Source organism: Ixodes scapularis, unplaced genomic scaffold, assembly GCF_016920785.2.
Source record: "Ixodes scapularis isolate PalLabHiFi unplaced genomic scaffold, ASM1692078v2 ptg001547l_1___fragment_2___debris__unscaffolded, whole genome shotgun sequence".
Taxonomy (NCBI): domain Eukaryota; kingdom Metazoa; phylum Arthropoda; class Arachnida; order Ixodida; family Ixodidae; genus Ixodes; species Ixodes scapularis.
Genome location: NW_024610164.1, coordinates 94,171 through 103,626, shown reverse-complemented (window position 1 = coordinate 103,626; position 9,456 = coordinate 94,171). Strand labels below are relative to the sequence as shown.

At 47.2% G+C, this 9,456-nt stretch overlaps 1 long non-coding RNA gene across 1 annotated transcript; it reads right to left on the bottom strand.

Moving 5' to 3' along the window:
- Positions 1–1,660: 1,660 nt before the first annotated feature.
- LOC115322159 lies at positions 1,661–8,905 on the bottom strand. The gene is made up of 3 exons (XR_005715496.2): positions 7,858–8,905; positions 6,311–6,422; positions 1,661–5,405 (listed from the first exon to the last, which is right to left on the bottom strand). It is a non-coding gene; the product is annotated as an uncharacterized LOC115322159 (long non-coding RNA).
- Positions 8,906–9,456: the final 551 nt, after the last annotated feature.

Sequence of the window (9,456 nt, the reverse complement as noted above, 5' to 3'; positions counted from 1 at the left end):
TAACTGCCAGAGGAGCGCCAAATTTGGTGCCATACTTCAGCCATAACTGCCAGAGCAACGCCTAATTTCGGTATTTGGGACGGGCCAAAGTTTGACTTTTCTCTGGTCTGCCACAGAAGTGCCGAAGTAGTGCGATACTTGAGCCATAACTGCCAGATCAACGCCTAATTTGGGTATTTTGGACATGCCAATGTTTGGCTTTTCTCTGGTCCGCCAAAGTAGTCAATTGGCGAGGAGATCGAACTATAGGGTGCGCTGCGTTCACCAAAACAAACACATCTCCGATGTTCCAGTGTGCTGCCGTTGGCTGCCGTGTTGTTTCCGCGTTCCCTGCGGGTTTGTTAGAATATGGTACACGCTTGGGTTGCGTACCGGAGTGCTCAGCGCATGCTTTAAAGTCTGGAGGTAGCTTTCATAGCTTTCCTGCCGAAAAAGAAACTGAAATCGCAGTGGAAAGGTTAAGAGTAGAGAAGAAGTTGACTGCGCACGACGTGTATTCTCACGCGATGCCTTCCAAGCAAACTACGCTACTGGACGAGGTATGTACGCGCGTAAATCACGCTTCCATCGACATCCGTTCAAACCGTACATTGTATTTCATAGGTAGTGGATATTCTTCCGGCAGCCGGTAGAACTAACCGGGTGAAAAACAACAAAGCTGCCGATAGTTGTTGCCATTGGGTTTCGTATAAAAGGAATAGTCAAAGCGTGCATTTGAAGGTGCGTGAGTAGCTCAGTGGAAAGTTGTCCGCGTCATATGCGTTGGGTCGCGGGTTCAAATCCCCAGGAAACCAAACTTTTTTTTTTTTTTTTTTTTTTTTTAAACGTTTGGCAATATTTTTTTTTTTTTTTTTTACAATAATTATTGCCCTTTGAAACTCTCGGCAGTTCTTTTCCCGAGTGTTGTGCCCGGCTGCCGGCACAACCACTTTCATAACAGGGCCCAAGAGGAGGTTCTTGAAAACGCCGTTCCGTCGGAGAACCTTCCGAAGGGATCACACGACAAGGTCGTGAGGCTTCGGAAGCCACCGAGAGGTACTGCTATCATTTCATCTCTATTTTATTCCAGGCTAGCTTTGCAAATGAGCGTATGACTAAGGCCTCATCGTGCAGAACGCATTGATATTTCATTGTGAACCTTCGAATAACCGATAAATTTAACTGAAAAAGACAACTTGTACGTTTAATGCCAATATGCAGTCTAATTAGCAACATTCTACATTATAACGCTCGCCGTCGTGTTCTGTATTTTGGCATTTCAAGGAAAACATAATGTAATGACTATTTTGGTTGATGTTTTGGTGAAACTTCCACAGGTAACAGGGCAGCATCCGACACGAGCTGCTTGCCTCCTGGTGCTGCAGCATCAACACAGCACCTCCTGACTGCTTTCGAGAATGTGCAACAGACTGTGAGTTTATTACTAGGTCACCTCCTCACACTCAATGACGGCTTGCCAAGTTACTGTCTCTTTGTATGTCAGAGGCTGTTCTTGTGTAATACAGAAGTGTTGGAAAGCTAGGCTAAATGCCACCTTGCCCATTTGAATGGGTTGAATCTGAGAATAACAACCTGCATTTTTATCTGGTACATTCCTTGTTTGAGATAGTGTAGTAGTTTTGTAACTATCCCTTGCAAATTACACTAGGTGAGAGCGATGAGACCGTTTCCTGTGATGGGGACAGCGAGGCCACTCTCACCTGTGACGAGCACTGCGCGGAGACCAGCAGTCACTGCAGTGACAGTGAAATACAATGCAAGTTTTGTGACCACCGCATGCCAATTTATTGTGATTTCGGCATTACAAAACATTTCATTTCCAGCGACTGCCTGAAAAAAAGATTGGTTATACTTGCGGTGTCCAACTCCTAAATTTCCTTCGAAGTATGCTCCTTGCGCATTTGAACACTTAACCCAGCAGTCTTCCATTGCTGGAAACATTTATGGAAGTTATGCTTTGGTATAGTTGCCACCTATGCTGTTGTATTCATTTTGTGCGTGTTCTGCCGTTTTCACCTTTAGGGTCATAACATTTTGGCGGAACTTGATGAAAAAGCAGTGTTGGTCAAGCAGAAAGATTCACACTTGGGCAGGAGGACAAATCTTTATTAAAATAAAGAGCCCCTTACTCGAGAGCCAGGTGAAAAAATAAGTGTTAGGCGTCTGGAGAAGCTTGGTGAATATCGGCCATGGGGGCCTAGCACCATGGTACCGCATCAGCGGCGTCCGGGGGGGGAGGGGCGAGCCTCTCCTGAGGTGAACAAAGAGGGCTGATAATTAGGACTGAAGGCATCAAGGTGATGGTGAGATGCGAGGGCGTGTGGAAAATTCCTGAGCATCTGAGGGCTGTCAGTGTACTCCGAGCAGTTATCGGATCGGGGACGATGCGGGGAATCGGATGGGGTAGAGGAGGACGGGGAGCATGGGATAGTTTCAGCTTTCCAAAAAAGAAATTCTACAGTTTCCGGGATAGTGGCAAATACTTTGGTTGCACTGTGGGCCGCAAAAAGCTGCTTACAGGCACCATATGACACGGCTGTATTTTGTGTAGCCTCGCTGCAGTCATGGTACATATGAAGGTGAACATAAGACCATCAATCACTCCGCACCTGCAGCATCATGAAGCTATGGCCATGGTAGCTTGTTCGCCTTTTGACGCTTCTGGAACTGAGCTGCAGGGCACTATGGCCACTGCTCCATGGCACTGCCAGTACGGAGTGGTTGGTGATCCGACGTTCACATCCATGTGGGTCATGACTGCACACACACTGTAAGGAAATGCTGAAAATGTAAATTTCTGTTACATTCTTTTTTTTTTTTTTTTTGTAGGGCCCCACGACTCCCTTTTGAACATCCAAAAGGAATTGCCTGCCCAGGATGCCTGCGTTCAAGTAGACAGCATGTTGCAGGCGAAGCTAGGGCCCCACGTTCGCTTGGCGAAAGCTAAAAGTGACAGCGAGCTTGCCTCACTAACTGGGGTTGGATCTCTACAACTAATGAGAAACATTGTAACAGAGTTCGATAGTGTGCGAGCAAAGCTTTCTTCGAGGAGCTTCCTGCTTTCTTCAGGTGACACTGTGCTCATCACATTGATGAAGCTCTATCATGATGTCATTATCAGTTTCCTAGCGTTCCTTTTCAGGATACATAGAACAACGGCGTCTGAGAACGTGAAGATGTCCCTTTGTGTCCTGAGTTCGGTTTTAGGGTCAGCCCTGTATGTTCCCTGCGACCAGTCTATTGAGAACAACCTCACAGTTTACTTTAAAAGTTTCCTCGCACGAAAGTTATTCTGGACTGCACTGAGATCCCCATCCAGCGACCACTTGACCTTGCATCCAGGATACTGATGTACAGTCATTATAAGAAAACCTACACCCTAAAAGTGCTGATTGGGTACGCACCAACTGGCATGTTTACGTTCGTGAGCCGTGCTTTTGGGGGACGGACTTCGCATTCTTTTATCACAAAGGAATCGAGTTCTGGAGAGGTGCTCACCGTACGAGCAGGTAATGGTCGACAAGGGCTTCCTTATTGACAAGCTTTGCGACGAGGCTCTTGTCGAGCTTGTGCAGCCTCCATTTCTGAGGAACAAGCAACAGATGACTGAACATGACGCACTCGGGAACCAAGATATCGCACTTGCACGTGTCCACGTGGAACGTGCCATTCAACGACTAAAAGTGTTCAAGATTCTGCAGCATCATTTTCCTAAGCACCTGCTTCCTGTTTGACGATGTAATGCAGCTCCTTGCAGGTATCGTAAACCTTTCACTGCCAATTTTTGCAGAAGATAAGTTTCTGTAGCTGGCAAGGAAGCCACATGTAAATAGAGTAAATATGCGTATTAGCGGCTTGTATCATCATTTATGCGGGTTCAAACATCGGGAAAAGTGCTCGCAATGTGATGAAGGCTTTGTGCGGAAAAGGTGCTAGTCTATAAAATGTGTAACAGAAAACTCGGTATGCTGGATGGGATCAGTGCAACTTCAGACCAGTTTTGTGCGAGGCTTATGAAATTTTTCTAAAAGCCGGTTAACTTTAACCGCAGTAAAAATTTAATCGCATTTCCTTACGAGGGGAAATTTTAGGTCACGTGACTGGAAGATTAAGGCAGCAGGGAAACATGGCGGTGCCTTTGTGAGCGAGCACTGCTCGCTTTGGAACTAATATGTCATGTAGCTGCAATATTGGGCACGGTAGTCAGCAGTGAATATTGCAGGAGGCTTTTGCTTGGCCTTACGTCATTTACGCGCTGTCATCAAGAGATGAAAATGATGGGACAGTATCTCAACTAGATTGCACGTATGCTAAATAAATGAGTAAATAGTTAAAAAAATAAGCCTCTAGTTATTATGAATTGGCTCACGACAAATACACTTGACATCAGTGCGCCTAGTCTTGATGGGTGCATGGGTAGTCTTGATGACGGCGTGTCAGTTATGATGCGAAGCTATATCCATGCTAAGCGTGTGCTAAAAAATGAGAAATAAAGAAGTTCATTTCAATTGTGCCTCATTGTTTCTATGCCTGATTTGCCCAAGAGGGTTGCACAGTAGTCGTTTTGCACGGCTTCCATAGCGCACAGTACTGCAGCACACCTTGGATAAAAACAAAAAAGGAAGCTAGTTAAATGCCCCCCTTAGCTCAGCGAAAAGATAGTCCACATATATTGACCGTACAGCATGCACACATTCCTCGAAGTGAGCATGATCATACTTCACTTCAACTAGCTTGTAGTCTGTTTCTGAGACATAAGCAAAAAAGTCGCAACTTGCGAGTGCAGTGATACCCATGCAAACCTGCATCTGCATGTAGTAGACGGACTGGGGCTCTCTAGTTTTTTTACAGAACGAATTCTAGACGACCTCTGGGCATTCGACTTCCAGAAGCACCCGCTTTCCCTGACAACATTCACACTCAAACACCACGATCCCATCGGGCGAACTCTCCATAATGGGCATTTGGCCCCATATTATCAGCCCTCCGTTCTCAATCCTAGGACAATGTCCTTCCTTCACCAGCTTTGATAGGTATTTCTCTTTCGCAGTTCCCTCCTTCTGCTGTCCCCTCTTCATTGACGCTGACTGAAATGTGCTGACTTGCAACACTTTGTCAAGGAGACCTCTCAAGTTGTGCGGCCGTGGTTGAGCCTTTAGTGACAGCGCGGGTAAAGAACCCACGGCATATGGATGCAGTGGCCATACCCCTCCTGTACAGCATCCAATCAGATGATGAGGCCTGTGCCCTTGTCATGCGCTCAACTTCCGCAATAGCCTCTCGTGTCATTATGCGCTTGAGTTGCTCCAGCAGGTTTTCGGTCTCCTCCTCAGGCAGGTCCTGAAGCGCTTCAAGCAGGCTTCAGGGTCGAGGCACAGCTGCTGAAGTGCTGGCTCCACCTGTCTCTGAAATAGGGGACGTAACTTATGGCACAGGAGTTATAATAGTATACTGGTGGGCATTAGCCTACCTCAGAGCCGTATATGTAGAGAGTTTGGCCATTTGTTGGGAAGTATAGGAGACCAATGAGGAGGCGCCATTGGCCGAAAGCGGGCTGGGCGTGTTCCAGGGCGTCTTCAGAAATTCGAATGTGACCAACCAAAAGCCGGAAATAATACCCTGGCGGTGGTCGCGGGAACAAACCTGATAACTGCATTGGAGTAACTCTGGATGGCTGAAAATATGGTACACGTGATGTACCAATCACGCTCATCAAAAATGATGGTGGAAGAGTGCAAGTAGCGGAACGATCGACATAATCCGTACGTCAAACGCCAAGGGCCGAGAATCTGCCATTTGAGCGGTCACACACTGTCCGCGCAAAACAGAGTTGAGCGGCGCATTCGTTTCTTACATCGTTCTCGATAATCATGATCAAAACAACACGTGAGCCTATTTTCAACCACCAAGAGTTACTACACTTCACTCTTACGCACTTATTAAAACCATATACGAACACAGACTTTCGATCAGAACTGTTTCTCGCTATCACCGCTAGGGGATTCTTTTCGGCTTCTGGTTGGTGAAGAGAGCATGGCAAGCCCTCTTTCCGAGTCTGCCGCACGCCCTGGCTCTGCCTGCGCCTCCCATTGACCAAACTCTCTACATATACGGCTCTGGCCTACCTTAGCCCCATTGTGGAACAGTGCCTAGAGTCACAAGATCACAACTGGGATAACCTTCACATGTTACGGCATTGCACTTTACTAGTTTCGCCATAGAAAAAGGCATGACTGCACCTTGTAATGAGTTAGGTATGTTTAAACAAGAGATTGGGAGAAAAGTCTTTGCAAAAAAAAACGAGATTTACCTTTTCGTGTTCTCTTCCTTTTGTGAATAGCGACAGGACAGATGTGCGGAAGGCCTTCCATAAGTCTGTCCACGACACAACGCTCGACGGCTGGCAAGGCAGGTCGCTTGAACTGTAATAGTTTGCAGGTACATTCAATTAAATGTGTTGTTCACCTTCGTGACTCTTGAGATCCAGAGAACAATTAGTAATTCACCAAGTCTTAGATAGAGCATCATGTTTTAATTTCCACGAGCCACAAACACCCCTTATCTAGGTTAATGTTAAACTCATATAGCTGATGGCATCAAAGATTGTGATTGGTCAGAGATGTAGGAAATCTCTTTTAAAAACAAAAAAAACAATGGCAACGCTTTGTCGCCATGACTGCCACTCAGCAGCGGAATACACTGTAGAGGCGCAGGGCGCAGTGGCTAGCAGACGACAGCCGCTTGCGGCCACAGTTTAAGGGTAAACATGTAGCCAATTGGCCAGCCACTTTTCTACCACCAATTGGCCACGCCAAGCTGGCATCTTTCATCAGGAAGGGATCCTGTTTGCTTGGTTTAGTAAATTTCATTACGCCGAACAATTTGTTTCCAAGCAATGCACGTTTCAAGAAACTTTTTTTGCTATGTTTCGCTACGTTCACCGCAGTTGAAGCTCAGCACAAAAATTTAAACCAGTCTAAACATAATTGGCACGAAAATATTTAAAACAGACTATCCACTAATACCCTAATGCGCCTGGCTATCTGTGATTTGTCTGTATGGAACACTGAGAGACCAGCAGCCAGGACAAGGCTCTTGGAGAGAGGCCCATACCAGAACTGGGCACCGGCTTCCAAGACAACGGAAGTTGCTCACCAGTATTTCTGGAGACAAGTCAATGGTGTCCAAAGGGGTCTTTGTTTGGTTAGGGTACCTAGAGGCGTCTCTGAGCAACCGCACCCCACATTCTACCCTCAACTTAAATGCGGCTTGGACACAACCACCCTGGCTGGAATAACGGTCAGGGTAGCTGCCTGGTTCATTATTCGGAGTCGGACTGGCATTGTTGCCTTTGTCTAGCCCTGATGTTGTCCGAGACAGGCTTGCAATAAAGGTAGACAATGGAGTATCGGGAAGCGATCTGCAGGGCCATTTTTCTGCCTTTAGTATGGTTGGAGGTCCCTTTTGTTGTGAGCGACTTGTCTCCAGCTACTCGAGCATTTTCCAGGAACTTCAGCAGCTAGCTCCAGCTGTTTGCATATTCCTTAACATGGCAGCCAAGTTCTAGTTTCAGGCGTACTTTCCAAGTGCCAGCCCAGGCTGTCGCCAGCTGGCTGGGCGCATTCTGGCCCCGAGCTAAACGTAACTGAACTCTGCACGGCGATCATGCGCTGTCAATCCGACCAGCAATGCACTTGTTATAAAAGCATGCATACACTATTGAAGGCTACCATTATTTTTAAACAAGCATTATATCTACCTACATGCAGGGTACAGATGTTATAAATCTGCACTGGCATTTCAAGATAGCGGGACTTCAAAAAAAATATGCACATATTCGCTGTGCACAGCACTCACCTTTGGGCAGAAGGGGATCTCCATGAGAGACCTCACTGCATACTTGGTCTTGACGACATCCTTCGCATGCTGGCCCCAAGCCTGCGGCAAGTCTGTGCTTGACAACTGGAAGCTCTTGCATCCTGTTGGTTTTCAGCAGGACAGCAGTGCAGTGCTTGCATTCGCTTGACTTTCTGGGGGCAGCACAAACACACATCTGTTATATCTCTTGCATTCTACACCACTTCTACAACACCTCGTAGATTTCCTCACTTAAATCAGTTCTTAACTACGGAATGCCTAGGCAGTGCAACATTTCATAACAAAACTACCTTGCAGATTAAGAGAACGATGAAGGAACTGATGTCGTCTAATAAAACGTGGTTTATCGCCTAACCCCTCTCGTTAAAAAAAAACGCAGTGGAAACGTGCATTCTTGCCCTGCAGGGCACGTGCAGCACAGAGAGACAATCTCCCCTTTGTTCAGAGTGAGATGCACTGTATGCGGATCGCTGTGCAGAGCGCAGGACTGGAGGACGTATCCGACGATGCGGACGCTGTCAGCCGTCAGCTCCGGGGCGACGCTGCACTCTATCACATGATCGGACTTCGATACGTCTTCGCCTTCAACGAGGCATCTCTTGCTCTCGCCGATATGGCTGATTGTTGTTGCAAGTGACAAGGACACTGAAAAGCAATGCGCGAGTTCCGCGAGTACGGTTTCTCCAACCTAGGAAGCGCACAAACATCGCCACACCGCGTCAATCACGCACGACCTGGCACGCGCAGCCGGAGCGACGCGGCCAATCGCTAGCGGCTAGACGTGGGTTGGTTTTTGCTTCGAACGAGATAGCGGCGACATTTAAAGCAAAGCGAGACAAGCAGGGACTAATGCTACCCCCCCTGCAGATGCTTTTCGAGCAGATAACTATTCCACATACCTTTCACGAGCCTCAAGTCTTCGTCCTCCATGGCTGAACGAATACTAGCGGCGGAATTGTTATTCCCGCAAAATAGTTGCGACGGCGGCCGCTAGCCAGCGCCACCATTCGATCTCCTCCCCAATACTTGAGCCATAGCTGCCAGAGCAACTCCTAATTTGGGTATTTCAGACACGCCAAAGTTTGGCGTTTCTCTGGTTCGCCACAGGAGTGCCGAAGTAGTGCTATACTTAGGCCAGAACTGCCAGAGCAACGCCCATTTTGGGTATTTCGGACATGCCAAAGTTCGGTGTTGCTCTGGTTCGCCAAAGGAGCGCAAAAGTTGGTGCCATACTTCAGCCATAACTACCATAGTAAATTCTAATTTGGGAATTCGGGGCATACAAAAGTTTGGCATTGCTCTGGTCCGGCAGAGGAGTGCAAAAGTTGGTGCCATACTTTATCCACAATTGCCATAGTAAATTTTAATTTGGGAATTCGGGGCATATCAAAGTTTAGCATTGCTGGTCCGGCAGAAGAACACCAAAGTTGGTGCCATACTTGAGCTATTATAAATCCCAATTTGGGAATTCGGGGACAAAAAGTAGGCTTCTCTCTGGTCCGCCATAAAGTGCCAAAGCAAGCCCAGAGGCATGCCAAAGTTTGGTATTTCTACGGTTTGCCCCAGGAGTGCCAAAAG